Below are 15324 nucleotides of genomic sequence, written 5' to 3' on the forward strand. Positions count from 1 at the left end.
TTGTGTCAATAGGTAGAATTGGAATTAATACGTAGCGAGAGCCCGTTAATTCTGAGTCTATGATTAGTATTGATTCGAGAGAGCATGCTAGTCTAATTAACTGTTTTATTGATTGTTATCGATTGTCTATCATTCTGATTGTTGTTAATTGGTGAACCTATGCCCTAGACCTCTTAATATCGGAATACCCTTTTGTTTTATTACTGTCGTAGTTTTAATACACAAATCAACCAAACTCTTGTTCACAATAGTCTAGATTTTATTCTTAGTAATAGAAAGAACGTTGTTTCCCTGTGGATTCGACCCTGATTTCCCTTGCTACCTAGCTAGTGATTTTAGGTTTATCTTTGATTAGGTGATACGACTTTAGCCTGTTAAATTTTGATTTCAAGCGCTACTACTTTCCAGCGCACAAACCTTAAGCGCTATAAATTTCCAGCGCTGCAGTTTGCTTCTTATACTACTCCCTCCGTCCCGGAATACTTGACCTGTTTTCCTTATCGGGCCGTCCCTTAATACTTGACCTGTTTCTAAAAATGGAAATATTCTAACAATATTATATTATTTCTCACTCCACCCCTATTAACCCACTTACCCCCTATTCCATACAAAAAATAATTAAAAATTCAACCCCTACTCTCCCCCAACCCCACCTCTTAACCCACCTCCCACTAACTACATTAAAATAATACCCCACTATCAACTACTACCTATTAAATTAAATAAGTCAATTCAAGTTCCTTAAATTCTGTGCTGGTCAAACCGGGTTGAGTATTCCGGGACGGAGGGAGTATCACGCAAAAAGATAGAATGGTACAGCTGTCACCAGAACAAATCTGGCGCACAAATGTCCAATGCTAGAAATAACCAGCGCTAGCTCCTGATCCAAGCGCTGGAACTTTCTAGCGCTGAGCAAATCTCAGTTGGAAAAATCTCATTCCGAAATTTTATCTTATTCTGGCCTATTTTACTATAAATAGGGCCTCTGAAAACCGCAAAAATACACAACAATTCCAACCTTAAACCCTTAAGCTTGAGTATTGACCGAAGATTTCTAAGTCCCTGAAGAATGACATTTATGTCGCTCATAGGGTAGTGATTAGGCAATTATTTGAGTCCTTTTATCCTATTTTTAGTATTTTTAATCTTTATTTCCCTTAATTTCTTATTTTGATTATTTATAGCTTAATTTAGCTTTCTTAGCTATTTTTGTTGGTTTTTAGATATTAATTCCGTAATTTATTTATTTTATTTGTTTTATAATTTTATAGTTTAATTATTTTAGTTTTCATTATTATTTTCTAAATTTATTTCTATTTCTATTTCTTCTTCTTCTTCTTCTTATTATTATTATTATTATTATTATTATTATTATTGTTATTATTATTATTATTATTGTGCGATCTTTTACGGTGCTGACGTGGCACGCGTTCCTCGGAGGTATCAAGTATAACCTGACACGAATTTCTGGCAACCTGCAAAACAAGAATATTCCCGTAGGAATATTCCCTCCGATGCTTAAGTAAGTATAAGCTAGAGAGAGAGGAGTAATTTATAGAGAGAAGGCAGAGCAATGATCGTTTTCGTTGGTGGGAATGAATTGATTGCCCCTTACCTTGGGATCTGAGCTATTTATAGGGCTAGGGTGTCTTGGGAATTGATCCCTCAACCCTAACTGTGGGATGTGTGCCCCTTGGGGAGTTTAGGACACGTGCCATGTGGCCAACAATGATGAGCCTTTTACGAATTGGGCCTGGCTTCTCAGAGAAGGTGGGCTTTCCAAAATAAGGCTTTGCTCTTATTTCGTTTAGGTACCAAGTTTTGAGCCTACTTCCTAGGCTAGGGCCTAGCTGGCCTGTATTGGTCATTGTAGCTTCTTTGGGCCTTATGGCGGAGATATTCAGGCCCACATCAATTATTATCCGTTTTATTTTTTTTGTCTCGTCTCGTTTCTCCCATTGTCTTTATCTTTATTTGTGTAGGTACATGTTGTATGGAATATCAAAGTACAAGTTCAAGGCCGGACTAAATTGTGTTACTTTGTCAAGGAACGAGAGGAATGAAGTTTGGGCTTTGTCACATGGGCCTCGAGCTGTTGACTGATGCCCTCAAGTGACAAACCAAACCCACTATGCACACCTTCCTTAGCCTACACCACACTTTTGTTTAACCTACACCCCACCACACCAACCTCATCCCCTGCAGCACCACACCAACCTCATCCCCTGCAGCACCACACCACACCACACCACCGCAACTCAGCTCTCCATCTCACCTACCCGCATCCTCGAACAGCAACCACCGCACCACCTGAAATCAAAGCCTAATCATAACATCCCTCCTCTCACCTTCTTCTATTCACCAACAACAACAGCAAAAACACAACCAAAATCAATCAAAATGAACCCAGAAAACAGAGCATATTGGTTCGTTCGAACCCGTAAATTGGTTCGGCCGGACCCGAAATTTAGAGTTCCTGATCGTATGAGGTTCGGTCGAATCCGAATGAAGTTCGCCAAACCACAACTAAGTTCGACCGGACCTCCTATTAGTTCGTCCGAACATTTGGGCGGTCAAATTTTTGTACGGAATTAATGAAGTCAAGTGGCTCGTGGTTGTTGGCCGCTCTATTCGCCGTCGTACATTGTTTAATTAAGGGCTGCGATTGAAGCTTTGCGATTAATGGCAGCGATTGAATGGTGATGGACGATTGATGAAGATCAATGGATGATGGTTGTTGGTCAACGGAGACGAACCAATGGATGATGATGGCTGATGAACGGTGTTGATCGATGGTGATGTTGGTGGACGATGATGATTGATTAAGAAATGGAAGGAGGAGAGCGAAGGGAACACGAAGGGTGGACTCATTTCATTTTGGCTGGGGGTGATTATAATAAACGAAGGAGATGGGTCTGATGAGTGATGACTCCGTGAATTAGTTGGTGGGGATTTAGGTGCTTTCTTATTTTATTTCCCTTTTCTTTTATTTCTTCTTTTAATTCCTTTTTTTTTTGTGGTTTTGTTTTAGGCTTCCTTTTTCTTTTTTTTTCTTAGTTTCTTTTAGGATTTTTTGTCATTTAACACCTTAAAAAAAATCAACTTTTGTAATTAAACACCTTGCTTAATTTAAATTATATTTAACCACCTTAAAAAATTACAAAATTTAGAATTCAACACCGGTTAACGGTTTCCGTTAGAAAAAACGGAGGTGGGGCCCACTTGCATATTCATCCAACTTAGAGTTTAATCTAATCCTAGCTTCCACGATTCTTTTTATTTTTATTTTTTTAATTTCATTGTTTTCTTCCCCCTTGCTCACTGCGATTTTCGTTATTTTCGTTATTTTCTTCCCCCTGCCCCTGCTTCCTCCTTCACTCTACCCAGTCTCAATATCTCAGAAAAAAATTGCCTAAAACTTTCTGAAATTGGTAGAGGGACTAAATTTATGCAACTTGCAATTAATCAAGAGGAGAAAGAGAATAATCGAGCTACAATCAGGTATAAATTAAGAGTATTTAGTTATCAATTGCTTATGAATATTGATAATTTAAAATTGAAATTGAGGTGTTATTCATGAAAATGAAAAGACTTTTTCTGTATAATTCTTCCCGATTTATGATTTATAAGGCTTTAGTTGCTGAAATTCTATTGTATTTGGTGAAATAACCCCTAATTTGAATTAGTAAAAATTAGGGTTCATAAGAAAATCGAATTGGGGATTTTGTGAATGTTAGTTGTTTAGTCAAATTAAGCTTATTGAGTGGTAATTACCTTGATTATCTCCAAATCGAATTGGGGATTTTGTGAATGTTAGTTGATTATCACCTATGAGAAGCAAGAGCAGTACAGGACTAGTACAGGAACAGGGGAAGGGAAGAAATAAGAAGCGCGAAACTATCGTGGAAGATAGGTTAAAGTTGGATGAATATATCCAAGTGTGGGCCCCACCTCAGTTTTATCTAACGGAAACCGTTAACCGGCGTTGAATTCCAAATTTTATATTTTTTAAGGTGTTTAAATATAATTTAAATTAAGTAAGGAGTTTAATTACAAAAGTTGTGTTTTTTAAGGTGTTAAATGACAAAAATCCTTTCTTTTATTTTGTTTTTAGGAGGGGAGTATAAATACCAATTTTTAGGAACCTAACTTGAAAGGATGTAACTTTTTAGTTTTAGTTCTCATTTTTCTTAGGGTTTAGGGTTTTTAGTTTAGCTTTTTGAGAGAGAGAAAGTGAGGAAAATCAATGGAAAAAATGGGATTTTGCAATTTCAAGTGTGTAAATTTGTATTGAGCAACCAACAATCAATCAATGAGATTTTTCTATCTCTCTCTTCATTTATTTCTTCATTTATTTCTTTATTTATTTATCGTTTTAATTAGTTTTTTTTTTTTGTTTATTTTAATGGTTCATGTTTAGATTAGTTGTTGTTAATGTTTAGAATCATGTTTTTAGTTGTTAGTTTCTTTAAATTTATAATTTTTATGATTATGGAGTAGTATTTTGATTAGGGTTTGGTAAAAACTCAACATTGATTGGTTTGGGTGTTTGTGATTGGAAATTAGGGATTTTCATGATTAAATTATTATGTGTTTAAGCATTTCCAATACATGTTGCATTTAACTTGATCAATTAAGTGTTCCATGATTGCTTGGAGTAGTCTAGTTGGGTTGGAAAGGGATTAAAGACCTAAGCTTGGCTATGTTGTTGAATTGGGATTTAGATTTAACCCCGGGTATGATAGGGTGGAACGGGAGTTCATCCTTGATGCTTAGGGAAATTGTTCGCGAATCGGGAGATGGTTGGAGCTATTTGTGAATTCAACGCGTATGCATGTAGTGCTTGTGAATCTTTCCCTTCTTTAATTATCTTAGGTTCAATCCATGATTTGTTGTTGTTTGACCCATTCCCTAATCTCGTTTACTTTTGATTTCTTAGTTTAGTTGATTTAGTTTTAGTTGGTTAGTTGACTTTTAAACTCGTTTCGACCTAGCTTGTTGTTCGATTAGCACAAATTGGCGCACCTTAGTCCTTGTGGATTCCGACCCCTGATTACCGCTTTACTTATGTTTAGTGGTTAGTTTAGGTATTTTGTTTGATTAGGAAAGCTAGTAACGACCTAGTTTTCCCCTCAATCAGTCCCGATACGTGTGTCTGCCGCTTTAACACACTGTTAAGCAGACCCTGCCCACACGACCGCCTGCTCACCAAATACTGTAAAAGTGTTGCTGAAATCTAAACACAAATCCTTGAGCCTAAAATACTCAAAACTCTAGAAGAATCCTGCCCCATAGTCAGTCAATCATCGGAAATCTCTAAAACCAAACGAAAAGCTAGCAAAGTAAAGTGGTAGGTGTTCCTGAGAACCGCAGTAAATCCTACGCTTTGCTATAACGTGAATTATAATTTTATTGCTTTCCCCGCCATATAAATTTGCTAACTTTAATTTGTTATATTTCCCACCCCTAAATCAGATAATACTTGGACAAACTGGTTTATTATTAAGCTCCTTAAATCAACCTCAATCAGCTTTTGACATCTGTTTAGTAATATCTGTGCATTAAAATCAATCCAGAGTAGTAATGTAGCATAAAGCATGTCCCATCATCGTCACAATTGAACTAGTAAGGACCGCGCCGCGTGGGCTAATGCTGGGAACTCCTCATATTAGTAAACGTCCCCCGAACTCTCAATCTCTGCTCCGCTGGATGTATGTTGAGGGATCTCCACACCAGGGATCACAAGGGAATCTATGGCCGTCGTGAATCACACATGTTTGCACTCCAGACATGTTACGTTAACCGGGTTTTGTCAGTTTTTTAAAACTGAATGGCGACTCCTAAAGACTAGTAAAAAGAGGCTAACACCCACAGTTAGTCCCTATTTACTTAATATGCTTGCCACATCCAAAAGAGGGAATTTTCGACCCCCTCACACAAGGGTGCTTTTCGTTTGGGGTTACATGAAGGGTGTGCTTTTCGTAGTTAAGATTGGTTCGGTTCTGGTGACATTGGGTGAAGATTCATTCTGTTCTGTTTAGGTCAGTTTGAGTTAGCTCATATTTTGGTTTATAGTCATGATCATTTTCAGGTTGGGACTTTTTTGATTTGGGTAAAAATAGAGTCATGTAATTCCGGATTGAGTCAGGTAATTCAGCTTGGGTAATTTAATCGGGGTTAGTTTTTCCCGTGTGTTGTGATTTCTCACTTCTTTTCCTAAGCATGAAGCATTATGAAGCTCATTCATTATGGTTTGCAGGGAATAGCAGTGAAAAGAGAGCAGGTATTGCAGCAACAGGGAGCTTACTAGGAGCAGCTACAGTTGTAACACTTATATTCATTCAGTGGAGATGCCAAGTCCAAAAAAAACAAGGTAATGTATTCATAATTGTATAGTAAAACAATGCCTTAACCCATCATCAGAATATAACCTATAGTTTTTGCATTTACTAAAAATTTAACATCTGAAGGAAAGAAAATTACGAGGAAAAAGACAGTGTCAGATGTTCTTGGAATAGACGAAAACCAAGATCAAATCGAAGAGGTTCTACTGTTCAAATTCGAAAGGGTGGTGACAATAACAAACAACTGCCACGACTCTAAAAATCTTGGGCGAGGGGGATTTGGTCTAGTTTACAGGGTAAACGTACAATTCTGAAATGGCTGTTCTGATTATACATATATAAAACTATCACTTTGATATTTAACTATGTAGGGAAAATTAGAAGACGGACACGAGGTTGTTGTCAAGAGACTTTCAAGAGCCTCAAGACAAGGATTAGAAGAGTTTATAAATGAGGTGTTGGTTATATCTAAACTTCAGCACCGAAATCTTGTAAGATAATTGGGTTGTTGTGTGGAAGGAGAGGAGAAGATGTTGATATACGAGTACTTTTTTAGTTTAGGTATGTTACTTGGGAATCCAAGCTTTAGTACATGCCAAACAAAAGCTTGGATTCCCTTCTCTTTGGTTTGTTTCACATGATCTCACATCAATTTGTATTTATAAATTGTTGCAAAATCAAGTTGAATACTGACCCATTTACTGCTGACTCATTTTAAACCCGGATTAGAAAGGTGCATTTCTGACCTTATGCATGTGTTTATTATAATTTTATCTTTCTCCTTTTTTCCCAATGACTTGATATATCTTCTGACATTTTATATGATTAATATGCTTAGTTTTAAGTTTCCAAGACTCATTTCAATCTATTTATGCATATTTAAGGCTCATTTGGTCGTTATAGGTCATATTTAGGCTAAAATGACATTTTCGCTCCCAACTTTGAACTAAAGAACCTACGGACTCATTTTATACTTATTGCATGTTTAATATGCATAGTTTTAACTTTCTAAGACTCATTCCAATCTATGTATGCACATTTAAGGCTAATTGGGTCGTTATATGTCATATTTAGGCTAAAATGACATTTTCGCTCCCAACTTTGAACTAAAGAACCTAAGGACTCATTTTAAACCTTTTACATGATTAATATGCTTAGTTTTAAGTTTCTAAGACTCATTCCAATCTATTTATGCACATTTAAGGCTCATTGAGTCGTTATATGTCATATTTAGGCTAAAATGACATTTTTGCTCCCAATTTTGAACTAAAGAACCTAAGGACTCATTTTATACTTATTACATGTTTAATATGAATCGTTTTAACTTTCTAAGACTCATTCCAATATGTTTATGCATATTTAAGGCTCATTGGGTCGTTATAGGTTTTATTTAGGCTATAATGACATTTTCGCTCCCAAATTTGAGCTACAGTACCTAAGGATTCATTTAAAACCTTTTACATGATTAATATGCTTAGCTTTAAGTTTCCAAGACTCATTCCAATCTATTTATTCACATTTAAGGCTCATTGGGTTGTTATAGGACTTATTTAGGCTAAAATGACTTTTTTCCTTCCAACTTTGAACTAAAGAACCTAAGGACTCATTTTATACTTATTACATGTTTAATATGCATAGTTTTAACTTTCTAACACTCATTCCAATCTATTTATGCACATTTAAGTCTCATTGGGTCGTTATAGGTTTTATTTAGGCTAAAATGACATTTTCGCTCCCAAATTTGAGCTACATAACCTAAGGATTCATTTTAAACCTTTTACATGATTAATATGCTTAGCTTTAAGTTTCCAAGACTATTAGGACATTGTCATTTGTTGCTTGAATGTTAAAATGTGATATTTAATTTGCATTTAATCTAATGGTTAATTGAAATTTCTGTTTTTGTAAAGGTCTACACTCCGAGGAATGCGCCTTATGCTAGTGAGGAAAATGTATGTGGTTTGTGAGCAATAGGCTAAGTTTTTTACCAACAAGTATTTATTATTGGTCTGAGCGCGCTTGATCGAGTTCGTTTAGTTGTTATAGAACAATATTTTATATTAAAGTGTATGCGTACGTTGAAATTGGAACATATATTTAAATGTAGTACGTGCACTTTGGTTTTAACACCATTTATTATTTTTATATTTGTTCTACAGGTTGCGATATTCTATTATTGTTGTTGACAGGTTCCTATATTTGGTGCAATACACTCTAGGTATAGATAAATAAATCTAAAATTTTCTCGCCAAAAGGACGGCTTTGTTGCAGGGGACATATACTTGTTCGCCGCAACAATTATGTGAAAATAGGCTAAAATGAAGACTTGTTGCAGGGTACAAATTGTTGTTCGCTCAAAAAGGGTATGTTTGTTACAACGTACAAATTGTTGTTCGCTGTAACAAATCCGCCTGTTACAGCGTACACCAATTTGTACGTTGTAACAGGTATTGATTTTTGCCTAATTTTACACACATGTTGCATATGCTGTAACAAATAACTTTTGCAGCGAATAGTGTACGCTGGAACAAGTTCAGACTTGTTGTAGTCCCCCCAGTTGCATCATACGATGTACGCTGCAACAAGGGTAAAAAAGCCCGTTGCAACAAGGGTTTTACCTAGTAGTGCCTCTTTCAACGATCTCTCGAATAAGATGGAATTTCTCAGCACATGTTTGGACTTTTGGCGTGATTTGGGTTCCTTGGACTGAGACATGGCACCATTTTTGTCACAATACAATCCAATGCCATTTTCAATGCTAGGAACTACATCAAGTTCACTAATGAACTTTTTGATCCAAACAACTTCTTTTGCTGCATCTACTACTGCAATATACTCAAACTCGTTATAGAATCTACGATGGTACTCTGCTTAGAACTCTTCCAGCTCACAACTCCTCCATTGAGACAAAAATTGAAACCAGATTGTGATCGTAAGTCATCTTTGTCACTCTGGAAACTTGCATCGGTGCAACCAGTGACAACCAACTCATTATTTCCACCGTAAACTAAGAAATTATCATTAGTCCTTTACAAGTACTTAAGGATATTCTTCGCTGCCATCTAGTGCGCCTCTCCTAGGTTTGACTGGCATACTCAAAACATATGCAACATCCGGTTGAGTGCATATCATGGCATACATAATGGATCCTACTGTAGAGGCATAGTTAACATTACTCATACGCTTGACCTCATCAGGAGTCAAAGGACACAAAGTCTTGCCAAGCGATATGCCATGTTGCATGGGAATGAAACCTCTTTTGGAGTTTTCCAGCTTGAACCTTGCAAGAACCTTATCAATATAAGTCTCTTGGCTAAGTCCAATCAGCCTTTCGGATCCATCTCTATGCATGTTAGGTTATGAATAATACAATAATATAATTCGTACGGAAAAACCATAAAGCCAGAATCCAAATTAATTGCCACAAAGTCAATTAGCATAATTTAGGTGACATACAATGTGATGCGTGCCTTCCCTAACTGCCCCCGAACCGAACAAGAACAAGTCTTTAGAGCCCCAAACGTTACCCCTCCGTAGAAAGTCCACAACACGTTCGGATCCGCCTTAGGTTTAACCAACTAGGATTTTACTTAAGGTTTTATATATTGGGGCTAGGATGTATTATGTTCTCCCTTGAACACAATGGGAATAAAGAATATGGTTTTCAATGTGATTGATGTATATAATTATGAGGGCCTAGCCTCATATTTATAGGGTAGGAAATAAGGAATTTGAGTCTTACTAGGAATAGAATTACCAATCCTACTAGGATTGAAATTCTTATTCAATTAGAATTGCAACATTAATTAAACTCTTAATTAATTGAATTCCAGTAGGACTAGGAATACTTAATCCAAGGTTACTTGGGAATTAAGCAATCGGACCTTTCTTGGAGCCCAAGACGAATCAACCCAACGCAGCCACAACGGGACACGTTGGTGCGAGTGCTGCCTCGGCCCAGCCACAGCAGCAGTTGGCTGAAGGCCCAGCGCGCTGTGGCCTTTGCCTCGGCAGGCCTGCACTCCTTGCTCGCTGGCTGGGTGCGGCCCATGAGCTGTTGCCTTGCTCGCAGCTTGGCGCGGCCCACGGCGCTGCTGCCTTGCTCGCAGGGCGCGGCCCATGGTGCTGCCTTGCTTGCTTGTCGAGGGATGGGTCGACTCGCTTGCCGGCTTGTCGATCGTCGAGCTTCCGATTCGTTTTCCGATTCCTGAATTCATTTCCGTTTCGAAAAAATATTTACGTTTCCGTTAATATTTCCGATTCCGGAAATAATTTCCTTTTCCGACAATATTTCCGATTCCGACAACATTTCTATTTCCGATAATATTTTCCGATACGAGCCATGTTTCCGTTTTCGGTAACATCTACGACATGGATAATATTTATATTTCCGCCATAAACCATTTTTTCGTTTCCGGCAATATCATCATTTCCGAAATATTGTTTATTTTGCCTTTTGACGATTTCAGCTCCCACTGGAACCGAGATCCGTCGTTTCCGAATGTTCATAAATGGAGTACTAAATGAATAATATATTCACTTAAATACTTGATCCTTTCACGTACTATTTTTGTAACCCTACGGGTTCAGTCAAGAGTAAGTTGTGGATTAATATTATTAATTCCACTTGAACTGAAGCGGCCTCTAACTAGGCATTCAGTTCACTTGATCTCACTGACTTATTAACTTGTTAATTAATACTGAACCGCATTTATTAGACTTAGCATTAAATGCATATTTGGACCAAGGGCATTATTTCCTTCAATGCATCCTTATTCCCAAGACATATTGAGCTTCTCCAAAGTGTTTCTTAGAGAAACAACTTTTAAGCCATTCCTTGCCTGACTCAAGCATGGTCTTATCGTTTCCTATGCGAAGTATGCCTTCCACATACAAGACAAGGAAAGAAATACTACTCCCACTCAACTTCTTGTATACAAAAGATTCATCTTCATATGATTAGTTCAATACGAAGTATTTGGTTTGGTTTACCGTGATTATGATTTAAATATTGTTAATACGACTTACAGTTTGGTTCGGGTTTATTTGTTCAAACCAATCCTAAACCGTAAACCGTATATATTAAGGTCATGTTCTGTTCACCTTATTTTCACTTATTTCAGGAAAAATAAGTTCAGATAAGTTCAGTTAAGTTCAGATAAGATAAGTTCAGGAAAAATAAGGGTTGACCAAGTACAATTTATAACTAACATAAGTTTTGATAAGTTCTAATAAGTTCAGATAAGTTTAGTTAAGTTCTGATAAAATAAGTTCAGGAAAAATAAGTTCAGGAAAAATAAGTGAAAATCAGGTGAATAGAACGCAGTCTAAGCTAAAAATTAACCGAGCCTTAATTTTCAAAGCGTAAACCAAACAAAAACCGTAAAAGTACCGTCTTTTATTGTGCTTTTTCTCAGCCGATAAAAAAATACAATTGATTTAAATTACGATTTGGTCCAATTTAGACCAAACTCTTGCCATCCATCCATGTTTACGATCTTTAACATCATTTTTTAGTTTGTTCGTTCAATACTCCGTAATACAATATGTAAAAAGAAAGTTTCTATGAGAATCCTAGAAATCGCATTACAAGATTTTGTATTTTTATTGGCAACCTAATTACGACGGGTCAAAAATCTCGTGGCAAAAGCCTTTTGCGACGGGGCTAACAACCAAACAAAGACGGAAACAACCGTCGCAAATGTCTTTTACGACGGTTTAACGACGGGATTTTTCATTAACGACGACCCCTTTTTATGACAGGTTCGCGACATAAAGTCCCGTCACTAATCAACGATTATTGGCGTTTAACGACAGAATTTCCCGTCGTTAATGGTACAATTTCTTGTAGTGTCGGAATCGTCAAATTTTGTAACACCGTTAGTCCCAAAGACCACGTCTCTATGTGCGATTGTTAAGTCCGACTCAGAAAATTTTGATAAAGTTTTGATAAAAAATGAAATTCAAGTGATCATTTTCGAAATCAATTGCTCCATCTCAAAATATGACATACTACTTGTATTAATGAACTAACTGTTACCATAGTAGTCAATTTGTAAGAATGTTATACGAGGGAATCATTCTTTTTTTTTTGGCAATATGGACACGTATCTATTGAATACTTGTCAACATAAATCTTATATTACGGACTAAAAAAGATACAGAGTACGTAGTTTTTTTTTTTTGGTGCGAATGAGCCACAAGGGCAATATAAATTACAAATGGGGGTGGGGAGATTCGAACCTGAGACCTATTGTATACAGGCCCTCAGTCTTAACCACTAGGCCAAGACATCATTGGTACTACAAAGTACGTAGTAGACTAGTAGTCCGCACTTGACAATATTTTGTTCAAAAGGTCATGCATGCATAAGATTGTACACCAATATAATTTTCAGGCAAATTTGTCAAAAAGGACCGTTTATAATTCAAATTTTGCGAGAAATGACCTTATATAATTTTTTTTGTGAAATCACACCTTAATGTAATTTTTTTTGCGAGAAAGGATCTAAGGGAAGTTTCCGGCATTGACTGAGCTTTTCCGTCCATTGACTTGCGCGGGGACAGCATGTGTGGCTTAACTTGGCTAAAGACACTGATTTTCCCGAGTCTTGAATTTTCAAACTTGATTTTTCCCGATTTTTTTTTCAACTTTAGATTTTAAAGCTTAGAATTTTGGAGGAAAATTGGGTGTGGTTCACAAAATAAAGCCACACGTGCTTCTCACGTGCAAGTCAATGGCCGAAAAAAACCCAGTCAATGCTGGAAACTTACCTTTGATTGTCTTTCGCAAAAAAAAAAATTACATTAAGGTGTGATTTCACAAAAAAAGTTATATAAGGTACTTTCTCGCAAAAAAAAAATTACATTAAGGTGTGATTTCACAAAAAAAAATTATATAAGGTTCTTTCTAGCAAACTTTGAGTTATAAAAGGTCTTTTTTAGCAAATTTGCCTAATTTTTATCCAATTTTCTCTAACTTTTACCCTGTTTTCTCTAACTTTTATATTATTAAAAAAATTTGATAGATAACCATTTTAAATGATTCAATAATTAATTTTATGCATTATTAGCGATTTTGAATAAATATTTTTTTTAATAAAATGAAATTTAAAAATATACTTCCTCCGTCTTTTAATACTCGCAACGTTTGGACTTTTGTCACTATTCATATAATCTACTTTGACTATTCGTAGTATTTTTTATATAAGATAAAACATAGTCATGTGGGATCTTGTTAGATTCGTCTCAATGTGTATTTTCAAAATATCAACTTTTTATAATTTTTGCATAAAGAGAATTTAAGATATAAATGATCAAAGTTGTGCATTGGCATGCGTGAAACTAACAAACGTTGCGAGTATTAAAAGACGGAGGAATTATAACTTTTACATGTATAAAGGTAACTTTTAAGCATTTTACATTAACTTTAACTTCGGTGTACAATATTTATCGTACACCCCATGTAAATAAGAATTTGTGTATTTTGTTGGGTTTCATTGTGAGGGGTTCGCCAAATGAGGAGTAGATTAGTAGTGTATTCATTTTTTTCACGGTTGCTAAACGCAGCCTGGTTTTACTTGACGCAATCCTTTTTACTTTTATTTTTTCATTCTAAAAAAACCCTAACCCTTACTTTTACTATTTGCTCTCAACCTTTTTTGATATTATTTTGGTTCAAAATTATTTGATTTATTTATCAATGTCACATGTATCTAATTAAATTAGAATACATATTTTGATTGCAATGGACAATATTTTTGACTTGGAAGACCTTGGAATTAAGATAATTTTTGTTTTTTTCTTTTTTTTTTATCCTTTCATGCAAGTGGTATGAAATAAATACTTCTATTTTGTACAGATTGAACAAAATGTAATTAACTATTTCTTACATATTAAATAAAATATACTCCCTCCATCCCTTAATACTCGACATGTTTTGACCGATCACGTTTGCCAACGCACAACTTTGACCACTAACTTATTTAACTACATATTATAAAACTTATAAAAATATTAATATTTTGAAAATATATATTAAGATGAAACCAACAATATATTATATACTAACATTTGTTTTCATATACTAGAAATAAAATAGGGTCAAGGTGAATTATGTGAATAGTGCAAAAAGTCAAACTGGTTCGAGTATTAAGGGACGGAGGGAGTAATTAACTATTTCATACAGATTGAACATAACATAACTAAGTATTCCGTACAAATTGAACAAATTAAATTATGATATTAGTTCTTTCAATTGTCTATAATGAAAGAGTTGTCGATTGGTCATGTAGTGGTTGTTTGTTAAACATTAGTAGTAATGATAGAACTTATTTCTGTTTTGTTCAATTTTGAACAGAATTGCGTTTTGTTCAATTTATACCGTATACTTAGTTCCGTTATGTTATATTTTGAACGGGATTATGTTTTGTTCAATTTATATGGAATATTTAGTTCTGATGTTATGTTCAATCTGTACTAAATGATTAATTATATTTTGTTCGATCTGTACGAAATAGTTAACTAAATTTTGTTCAATCTTTACAAAATAGAAGTGTTAATTTCATACAAGTTGTATGAAAAGACTCGAAGAAACAGGAAGAAAATGAAAATTACCTCAATTCCAAGTCAAAAGTATCTTCCATTACAATCTAAATATTTATTCTAATTTGATTAGATACACATGAAACTAAAAAAAATCAAAATTATTTGAACCAAAATAATATTAAAAAAGTTTGAGAGAAAATATTAAAAGTGAGGGTTAGAGATTTTTTAAAATGAAAAAAATGAAAGTAAAAAGGGTTGCGCTAAGTAAAATCAGGCTGCGTATAGTACTCCCTTTTTTTTTGTTACCACCGATTCACCCTTAAGGTTAATTCGGATTCGGGACGAGTTATGGGTGAATAGGTTTCAATCCCCTCTCAATTGTTGTTACGGAAGATCGAACACGGTTTTTCCCTACCAAGTTCAGCTTCAATCAC

The 15324-nt window shown here is 35.4% G+C and overlaps 1 long non-coding RNA gene across 1 annotated transcript; it reads left to right on the forward strand.

Annotated features, from left to right (window-relative positions):
* Nucleotides 1-1954: 1954 nt before the first annotated feature.
* Nucleotides 1955-8471, forward strand: LOC130468010 (uncharacterized). Its single transcript, XR_008928283.1, has 5 exons — nt 1955-3501; nt 6260-6373; nt 6471-6640; nt 6716-6905; nt 8255-8471. It is a non-coding gene; the product is annotated as an uncharacterized lncRNA (long non-coding RNA).
* The last annotated feature ends 6853 nt before the right edge of the window (nt 8472-15324 follow it).

This window comes from Spinacia oleracea, chromosome 2 (genome assembly GCF_020520425.1).
Source record: "Spinacia oleracea cultivar Varoflay chromosome 2, BTI_SOV_V1, whole genome shotgun sequence".
Lineage (NCBI taxonomy): Eukaryota > Viridiplantae > Streptophyta > Magnoliopsida > Caryophyllales > Amaranthaceae > Spinacia > Spinacia oleracea.